General features: G+C 34.1%; 1 pseudogene; it reads left to right on the top strand.

Moving 5' to 3' along the window:
* The first annotated feature begins 805 nt into the window (after positions 1 to 805).
* On the top strand, positions 806 to 5,748 carry LOC120189726 (annotated as a pseudogene).
* Positions 5,749 to 10,496: the final 4,748 nt, after the last annotated feature.

Below are 10,496 nucleotides of genomic sequence, written 5' to 3'. Positions count from 1 at the left end.
CAATTAGCTAATTTGTTAGTAGTAGTTTTTTGGTTAGTCAATTAACTTTATAGCTGTATATAAACCAGGCTGTAATCCTTCTTGAATACAAGAAAGCATTACTCATTTACAACTTCTTCAATTGTTATAAATAATAATCAATTAACGGTCGTTTTCGTATTGACTATAATTCTTCACTCAAATCAGAAGGAATTAATTGTCAATGACTTACGCAGATCATTTATTCCCAGCATCATATTTATTTATTTTTTAATTTGGATTTAAAAACAAAATTGTGTTTAAAGTACAAAGTTTTTGACTCGACCTGACCTAAACAATTACTATAATATATCTTTATATATTTATGGATAATTACTATAGTTTCTCTCTCTATATTTAGAGATAATTATTATAAGATCCCTCTTTATATATTTCATTATCTTCTTATTCCATTAAATAAAATAATTTATTCAAATGGGTTGAGCTTTATCCAAAATTTAATACGCATGAAATACCATAAAATATTAAAGTAGATTAAATCTAGTGAAAATCTTTAATTTTAAATTAAAATCGAAGCTGTCAAAAAACCGACCCACCCCGTCCCGTCCCGACCCGACCCAACAAATATCATAGAATTAATTATTTGGAAAGGACCGGGGATACAAAAAACCGAAGACTATTTTAAGATTTGTCCAAATTTCCAATTCAAAAAGTTGGCGGCCCATACAAAAGGGTCATACTTTAATTACGCAAAATTCAAGGGATCAAATAACAATTATAACATTCATATCCCGTTGCTGGTTTGCACTTGCTTCCGATTCCGACTTGTACTTCATTTTCCACTCGTTTAGAGAAAAAAAAAATCTAGGGTTTTTAGATTCAGTGGTTGCGAATCCAAGAAGCTAGGGCTCGTAATTTGTTTCTTTCAATTTAAATCCTTCAAGGCGAAACAAGAACAAGTGAGCGAAGATGAGGATCATGATAAAAGGAGGAGTATGGAAGAACACGGAGGACGAGATATTGAAAACGGCGGTTATGAAATATGGGAAGAATCAGTGGGCTCGAATTTCTTCTTTACTCGTTCGTAAATCTGCTAAGCAATGTAAGGCTCGTTGGTATGAATGGCTTGACCCTTCTATCAAAAAGCTACATTTCTTTCTTTTTGAATTATTTTTAGGTTATTAAGATGGATTTGTTTTAAAAATGAGTGTTGATAGATTTTTTAAATTGTTTATTATCGGATAGCTTATTTGGATTTCTTCTTAATTAACCAAATCAGTAATGGGCATTGAAGCTTTTCAACATTTCGATTTGTAATGGATTCTTCCTTGAATATTTGGGGTTTAGGGTGGTTTAGAGTAGTTTTAGCTACATTATAAGTGTTTTTATATCTTTCGATTAGCTAAACTTAATATAATGAAATGATATTGTATCTTATTGTTACTTGCTGTTTGGTTGCTCAAAGTTGGTTTAAGAAAAGCAACAATTTAATTGTAGAACACCAAAATAATGTTTGATTAAAATTATTTAAAAATTTAAAATGTGGACTAACCCACATTTGGATGTAATTATTGGGTATAGAAATAGAAATCACAAAATTTTACATCTTACTATATGTGTTCTTGTGTGTCGAAGCAAGAGCATTCGAATTAGATGAATTGGACTGTTTTAGGGCTTAAACTGTCAGTGTCCTTCTTGCTGAGTTGGGTATTACTGTTTCTCTTTGTGTTGGATTTTTAAGCTGTGTTTTTAATTGATTCCTTTTGATGAATAAAAGCTATCTGTAATTTTTTCTATTCAGTTCTATTAATGAGAACTTTGAAGTAATAAATTGGGTTTTTGTGAAATATGTAGACTGAGTGGACCAGAGAAGAGGATGAAAAACTGCTTCATCTAGCAAAGCTTATGCCAACACAAAGGAGAACAATTGCTCCAATTGTTGGTCGGACTCCATCTCAATGTCTTGAGCGATATGAGAAACTCCTTGATGCAGCTTGTGCTAGAGATGAAAATTATGCTCCTAGGAAGTTACGTCCGGGAGAGATTGACCCTAACCCTGAATCAAAGCCTGCATGTCCAGATCCTGTTGATATGGATGAGGATGAGAAGGAAATGCTTTCTGAAGCTCGAGCTCGGTTAGCTAATACTAGGGGTAAGAAGGCAAAGAGGAAAGCTAGGGAGAAACAGCTTGAAGAGGCCAGGAGGCTTGCATCTTTGCAGAAATGGAGGGAACTTAAGGCTGCTGGAATTGATACAAGGCATCGGAAGAGGAAAAGAAAGGGAATTGATTATAATGCAGAAATCCCCCTTTGAGAAGAGGCCTTCTCCAGGATTCTATGATGTTGCTGATGAAGATAGACCTGTTGAACAACCCAAGTTCCCAACAACAATCGAAGAACTTGAGGGAAAGAGAAGAGTTGATATAGAAGCACAGTTAAGGAAGCAGGATATTGCAAAAAATAAAATTGCACAGAGGCAGGATGCGCCATCAGCAATATTGCAGGCCAACAAGCTAAATGATCCAGTCACAGTGAGGAAGGCGGAAGGGAGTAGTGCTACTCGTGCTCTTCTTGCAAATTATTCCCAGACTCCACGACAGGGAATGACACCTTTACGGACCCCACAAAGAACACCTGCCGGAAAAGGTGATGCTCTCATGATGGAAGCTGAAAATCTGGCTAGATAGAGAGTCTCAAACACCCTTGCTTGGTGGAGAAAACCCAGAGCTGCACCCTTCAGATTTCTCGGGGGTCACTCCTAAATCCACAGGTCCAAACAACTAATCCAATGTTGACTCCTGCAGCAACTCCTGGAGGTGCAGGTCTTACTCATGGAGGAACTTGCAATCCGGGCTTGGTAGTCTTCCACAGCCGAAGAATGAGTACCAAATAGTCATTCAACCAGCTCCAGAGGAAAGTGAAGAACCAGAGGAGAAGATTGAAGAAGACATGTCTGATAGGATAGCCAGAGAAAGGGCTGAGGAAGAAGCACAATACCTGGTACTGCTTAAGAAGAGATCAAAAGTGTTACAGCGGGAGCTTCCACGACCTCCTAGTGCATCCCTGGAACTAATTAGAGATTCTTTGTTGAGGACCGATGGAGGCAAAAGTTCCTTTGTACCTCCTACTCTAATTGAGCAGGCTGATGAACTGATAAGAAAGGAGCTTCTGTCATTGCTGGAGCACGACAATGCTAAATATCCACTTGATGAAAAGGCCAATAAAGGGAAGAAAAAGGGTTCCAAGCGCTCTAGTAATGGATCTGTTCCTAGTATTGAAGATTTTGAAGAAGATGAAATGAAAGAGGTTTTTTCATGCTGTTCACTGATTATGCTGCCTTTATTTCATTCTTTTATATTCAATTTATGTTTCCGAACCTTAGTAAATTTACAGGGCATTCTCATCATACTCTAATAATGGATCTGTTCCTTGTATTGATGATTTTGAAGATGATGAAATGAAAGAGGTTTTGTCTTGTTTTCACTGATTATGTTGCCTTTATTTCATTCTTTTATATTCAATTTATGTTTGCGAACCTTAGTAAATTTACAGGACATTCTCATCATACTCTACAAATTTCTTGTTACTGTAAGAATTTGTCATTTGGTGCTTGCTATAGATTTGAGTTGAGCTTGTGTTAAACATTGCCTATCACAGGTTTTATTCATTGAGGAGTTAAAACCACCTAAAATCTCACAAGGGAAGTGGAAAAGTGATTTTTATTTTATTTTACCTTCTAAATATTGTGGTACCTGTAATTATTGCTCTCTATATCTTGTTCTATTGCATGTAACGGCTTGTACTCTAAATTCTATCTGCTGAATACCAACTTCTCACTTTTCAGATTCATTTCCCTGTCAGCCTGATGCTGAGATTCTTGTCTTTTGATCCTCAAGTTTTTAACATCATAAATGATATATGAGTGTAACTGATGATAAGCCTTTTGCAAACTGACAAATTGCCTTATTGTTGTTGTCAGGCTGATTCATGGATAAAGGAAGAGGCTGAATATCTTCGTGTGGCAATGGGACATGAAAATGAATTACTTGATGATTTTGTTGAAGCACATAATACTTGCTTAACTGATTTCATGTACTTCCTTACTCGTCATACTTATGGTCTATCAAGTGTTGCTGGAAATGCGGAGAAACTTGCGCCCTGCAGACTGAATTTGACAATGTGAAAAAGAAGATGGATAATGATAAGTCGAAAGCAGAGGGCATGGAAAATAAGTATGGTGTTCTCACGCAGGGTTGTGAGGTACAATATTACACACCATCATGTTAATTTTAATTGAAAATTTTATCATGCATGTTCTAATCTCCATTGTGCAATTTCTGTTATTAGATTTCCTTGAGAACTTTCCTCCTGACCCTTATTCCCATATGTAATGGGGTAAGGGGAGGTAAGATAGTAGGCTATCCCAACACCAGGTTGAGAGCAACTTTCGTAAGAGACCTCAGAATTATGAAATGCCTTCCGTGGAACTCGATCCCACGACCCCAAGGTTAAGAACCTTGTGCTCTACCAACTGAGCTAGATGGTCATTTCAAAAAAAGAGTCTGAATTGAGTAAATAATTTTGGTAGTGTTCAATAACATTTTCAGAAGTGTTCATATATGTTTTCTTTAGGTCTGAATCTAGTAAATTGGTTGCCTTAAGATCTGTGTTATTGTTTATTTTGGTTTGGTTATTCAGTTTCTTTTCTTTTTTTGTTTCTGCAATCTGATGATACCTGATGTCTTATGTTAAAACATCTAATAGTGGGCTGGAGTTCTAATAAGTAACTTTCTAAAAGCCTTATGTTATCTTGTTCATTTTAATGTGGAGCTTGGACGAAATCATTTGGCGATACTTAATGGATGATAGTTGCTTCTATCCAGCTTCTAGAAAAATGAATTGAACTCTATATTTTTATTTTATTTGGTATTTGAAATGCAGCATCATAGGGAACTTGTTTGAAATTGTAGTTCCTTTTGAACTAAACAACTGAAATTTCACTTATCAGAGACGGGCTGCAACACTTTGGCATCAGATTGAGTCGACCGTTAAGCAGATAGATACTGCTGGAACAGAACTAGAGTGTTTTCAAGCATTACAAATGCAGGAGCAGCTAGCAGCATCACACAGGATAAATGGTCTCTTGGAGGAAGTTCAGAAGCAGAAGGAGCTTGAACATTACAAAAACGCTATAAGAATCTTTTAGCCGAGATGGAAAGGATACAAAAGCTGATGGATGTATACAGAGTACAAGCAGAAAGACAAGAGGAGGCAGCTGAGAAGGATCGTGCTCTCGAGCCATTTGAGGCTGCAGCAAGTCAAGATGCCGTTCCAAGCTTGGGACTTTCAGAGCCTGCACCTGCCTCGGAGGATGTTGACTCTACTCCTGATGGCCAGCCAAATCTGAAAGTTGATATGAATGTCGATTCGGGAAAAGAGCATGCTACTATGGACACAGAAACAGACGGAAGCATGTCTGGTAATGAGGATAATATCATAAAAACAACGATGGGATATGGTGTAACAAGTTCCGAGGTTGCTTTAGAATCTGTAAACCCTGATGCCATCTTTACCAAACAGGAAAGCATTAAAGAAACACGCAACGGCGAAGGTGAAGGTTTTATCGATCACATCAAGATTGACAATTCTTCTGTATTGGGTGCTGAGAATCCCATGGTTGCTAGTTCTGTTGGAGCCAAGCATTTTCTGTTGTAATTTTTGCATCCATGTGTTTTCAAGTTCCAGTGATTTTTGTTTCTCACCAGGTAATGTTTAACAAGTGATTAGTCTGAGACTTAATGATATGATTTGCTTTGTCATTCTCATTTAACATCCAGGGATCTCACCCCTTACAAATTTCAATAGTTTATATATTTTAGATTTTTTTTATCAGCTATCAAAATTTCACTCATTTTATCATATTTTTTGATTTTGCACCTCCTAAATCTTTAATATAAATTTCTAAGTTTGTATATATATATATAGTTTAACCAATTAGAACACTTTAAAAACTCGGTAATAGGATAAGATAAAAATTAGGTTAAAATTAAATGAAATGATAATAAAAATGTATTGAAATATGAAAAATGAAGGTTGAAATGTTGAATGGAATTTAAATAAATTTAAGGAACACAAAATGATTAAATTAAATAGAAGTAAAAAAAGTGTAAAATTTAAATTGCATAAATTTAGATTATTGAAATTAGGAATAAAATCTAAATTAAATAAATATTAAAGTTTACATTTCTACACTAAGGATTAAATTATTAAATCTAAAAAGTTGGAGGGAGTGTGACAACAAATTAACATATCTATTAAAAGTATATTCTAGAACTTATAGCAACAAGAAAAACTAATAAAAAATAAAGAGAAATTAGAGTGAAACTGTTAGAGTGAAACTGTGGAAACCCAAAAGCATAGTCCTTTTTTTTTCTTCTTTAGGCCCGTTTGCTTCAAAGAATGTTGTATTACTAGAGGAATGAAATCCCTATTTTTTAGTTTGATTGGTCGGTAATCTCATTCCCGATAATATTTTATTACTAACAGTAGATTTTTTTGGGTATATTACCGAGAATGTGATTACCCCATTTCCTTAGGTATTGTTGGATTACCGACGTTTTGGACTAAAATACCCTTAAATTTTTCTCTCAAAATTATCTTTCTTCTGTCGTTGAATAATAAAAATTCTACGAAGGTTAAATTATAAATTTATCCTTAAATTATTTTAGATTTATAAAAAAATTCATAATTATAATTTTATATGATGTTTAAGGGTTAAAATAAAATTTTACCTTTTCAATTTTGTAAAAATATTATATAAATTTTATGAATTTAAATTTTTTAAAGAAAATATATAAATTAATTATAGTAATATTATAGTATAATTCAACTTGTTAAAAAATAAATATATAATAAAGACAATTTGGTCAAATATATATTTTAATAATCTTTTATTCTTTTAACCAAACACGACAATCTTACATTCCTGCTAAACCAACCAAACATAAAATACAACATTCCCAATAATCATATTCTTGGTAATCTTTTATTTCTACTAGTAATTTTATATTCTGTTAACCAAACGCGCTATTAAGAGTTAAAAAAGGAAACTCTAGAATTTTCATTCTCTCAACTCCCAAAGTTCCAATCTTTTACATTTTTTTAATTAAAATAAACGTTCTTCAAGAAAATTTGTCGAGCGTCGACCAACTCTCGGCTCCTATCTCCCAAGTCTCACCCTTTCACCGTTCACCTCTTTTTTTTCTAGACAATTAATCTAACAGACCAAAACCTTTTATTTTTTCTGATCTTTTACTTTCTCAAATGGAAACCTGTAGCTCAATTTTTTCACCGACAACGAAGCTCAACGAAGGCAACATTTTTTGTGTGAGAATTTTGTCCTTTGTAAATTTTTTACAGTAACATATGATATCATCAATAGTGTTTAGTTATCGACGCTATACATTATTATCCGTTAAATTACGAATGCAGCAGACCGCTATCGACGTGAATATGTTATTTACCGTGAAATTCATCAATAGTTGTTTCGGACGGCAATGCTAGTTGTGATCCTCTATTTAAAACCTTGGTTCTAACACTATTCTTAACCGACTCTCTCTAACAAATCCCCCCACCCAAATAAAAAAGCTACTTATTTAGTCATTTACATTTACATATTTCCGTGATTTTATTTTGGTTACTTAATTATTTTTTAAAATCATATTTAACGTTATATTTTGATCATTTATTATTAAAAAATAAATAAAATGACTCGCATGATAATTTTTATTTTTTCAATGATGACGTGATACTATTTTATGTTGACACATTAGTATCACCATTAATTTTAACGGTGGACGACTAAAGATATTTTTTTAAATAATTAGGTGATCAAAACGAAACTACAAAAATACATGAGTGATTAAATATATAATTTATAAAAAAACAGTTTACAACAGTTTAACAAAGTAACTATTTACAAAAGCCTCGGACTTTCTAAAATGAATTCCTCTGAGAACTCCTATGAAATTCTCAGACTTTCTAAAAAGCACCGTCGCCGTGATGAAGTTCCGCCTAACCCACGTTCGAAAATAACCCTCATGTTCCTATGCTTGATCCCCTTGCCGACAATGCCTCTCATAATCCAAGGGTTTTGGTCTTTTACGAAGGCATGGTCACATGTGGAATTGATCCTCACTCAGCCGAAAAACCCATTGACCTCGATGATGATGACATCAAACTAAACGAGGAAAATGCTTCACTTGGTATAAAGGTAATTGCACTGTCCGTCTTGATCGATGTATTTGTAATTACCTTTGGCTCGACGCTTTTCCCGAAACTCTTGTCCAACATCTTCTTCGAATGAAATTGAACCACCGTCTTCTCCTTATTTGTATCAGTGTTCTTTGATAAAATCTAGAAAGGGCCATTTTTGTTACTTTACGGGATCGCTCCAACATGAGGACTTTTATTGCCTTGTCTCTGATAATTGGAATGGCACCCTCCCTCTCCTTGAAACTATTGCCAACTTTTCGGAGGCCGTTGAATCTTAAAATTATACAATCTTCAGTTCCATCATCAGGTGTAAAAACTCTATTATGGTCAAGACTCCTTGAAATGAAAAAATGTATTGATCATAATTGTAACCCCTATCTCGTCCATCTTGAGTCTCGTCTTAAACTCGATCTTGAACAAATCCTTGACCATGAGGAACTCCTTTATAGGCCATATGTGTTATTGAGCCATGAACCTTAAATATGAGAGTTAATGTAGTTTATAGGCCCTCCTTTATAGTGTAAGTGAACCTAAGTTTCGTTATAATTTTTCCATGACTTTTGGGGCTTTAGAACATCAAAGCCTAATTCATTAAAGTTAAGGTTCCTATGTCATCTTTTATGAGTTTGATACCATGGGATTCTTGTTACTTGAACTGATAAATCATATGTTTTCATGTGTCCAAGAACCGATTGAAAGAAACTCCAATCAAAAAGGAAAATCAAAGGTCTCAGGTGGTGGAATTGTGATTCAAGACACTTCATGAATTCAGAGTAATCGGTGAGTGTAGTTGCATATATGGGTTACTCAGTGTCACTCTAAGTTAATTCCGATAACCATTTTAATATGTGAATATATATGATAAATTTTGGGTTCATATAGAGCGATGATTGGCAATGAAAACATTAAGGTAAAGTATGGTAAGTATAAGTGAGTATTTCATGACATGCTTTGTGATGTTATGTATCATGGTATGTTAATCGTTCTTGGACACGTATAATGAGTAAGCATGTAAAAATGAACATTTAACTTCTATGTAATTGGTAAGTATGGAATTAAGGGATATTGTGATACGAAAGCATGTTTAAAAACAAGTTATGTATGTAAATGACCTAAGGCTCACTTGGTAAGCTAATTTAAGATATACTTTTGACAAGTTAAAAATAAATATTGCCTGATAAGTTTATTTTAGGTACAATTGGCATGTCATAGAGTCCATTTGAGCTCATGTTGGGTTTTGGATTATGGTTCATGGATTACAATTCATATTTGGCGATGTTGGAGGGATGTCATTGGTCATTGGTGATGTTGGATGGAGACCATTCTCAGTTATTTGGCAATGTGTAGGGGATTCGTGTATCCATATTTACTTATAAATCCAATGGACTAAATTATGATTCTATGATATAATTTCTTGCTATAAATTGCATGTTATGATATGTCTATTAAGTGTTAATTGTCATTCAAATTTATCACCAATAAGTTTTTATGTAATGCTGATTTATTTTAAATTATGATACTGCCTTAATAAACTAAATAAGCTTACACATTATTGGTTTAACATTTTGGAAAATCTAGCTCGATTGTTTGTGATCGTATCTAGGGGTTGCAAGTCACTCTTTGCCAAACCAATATAAATGATATTTTGATTAATCTCCTAGATGGTAGCATATGCATTTTGATATGTAAATGTAATGTCCTAATCCAATACGACCTGAAGATCGACTGACTAAGGCGTTACATGGACCACCAAAGTGGCTGACCCAAAAATTTTCATTTTTAAAACGACATATTTATTCACTTAAATCCATCCATTGAAATAAATAACAAAATAAATATGTGATATTTGTTATACAAATACGGGATCCCCCAAAATGATTTGAATTTAAATTTACAAAATATTCAACATATCGTTTCAACTCGATATACAAGGGTCCATATACAATACATGCCCACTAACAAAAATTAGAGACATACTCAAAAGCTGGCGGATGACTGTAAGGTGGTTTAGGCGATGACTCCTCCAAAAGCTTCTTCTACTAAACTACACACAACAACAAAATTCTAAATGTTGAGCTCACAAGCTCAGTGTCACACTAATAACCAACTATACTACATGCATCCTCTAATACACATGCTTACAACATAACTATTGGTATACGAGTATGCTAAGCAAAATCATACATACAGAGGTAGGCATCATGGTGTGGCTGAGGGGCTACATCTCGGAGCACATGCACCCTT

The sequence above is a fragment of the Hibiscus syriacus genome, unplaced genomic scaffold (genome assembly GCF_006381635.1).
Source record: "Hibiscus syriacus cultivar Baekdansim isolate YM2019G1 unplaced genomic scaffold, ASM638163v2 tig00116959_pilon, whole genome shotgun sequence".
Lineage (NCBI taxonomy): Eukaryota > Viridiplantae > Streptophyta > Magnoliopsida > Malvales > Malvaceae > Hibiscus > Hibiscus syriacus.
This window is presented reverse-complemented; position numbering and strand designations above follow the sequence as displayed.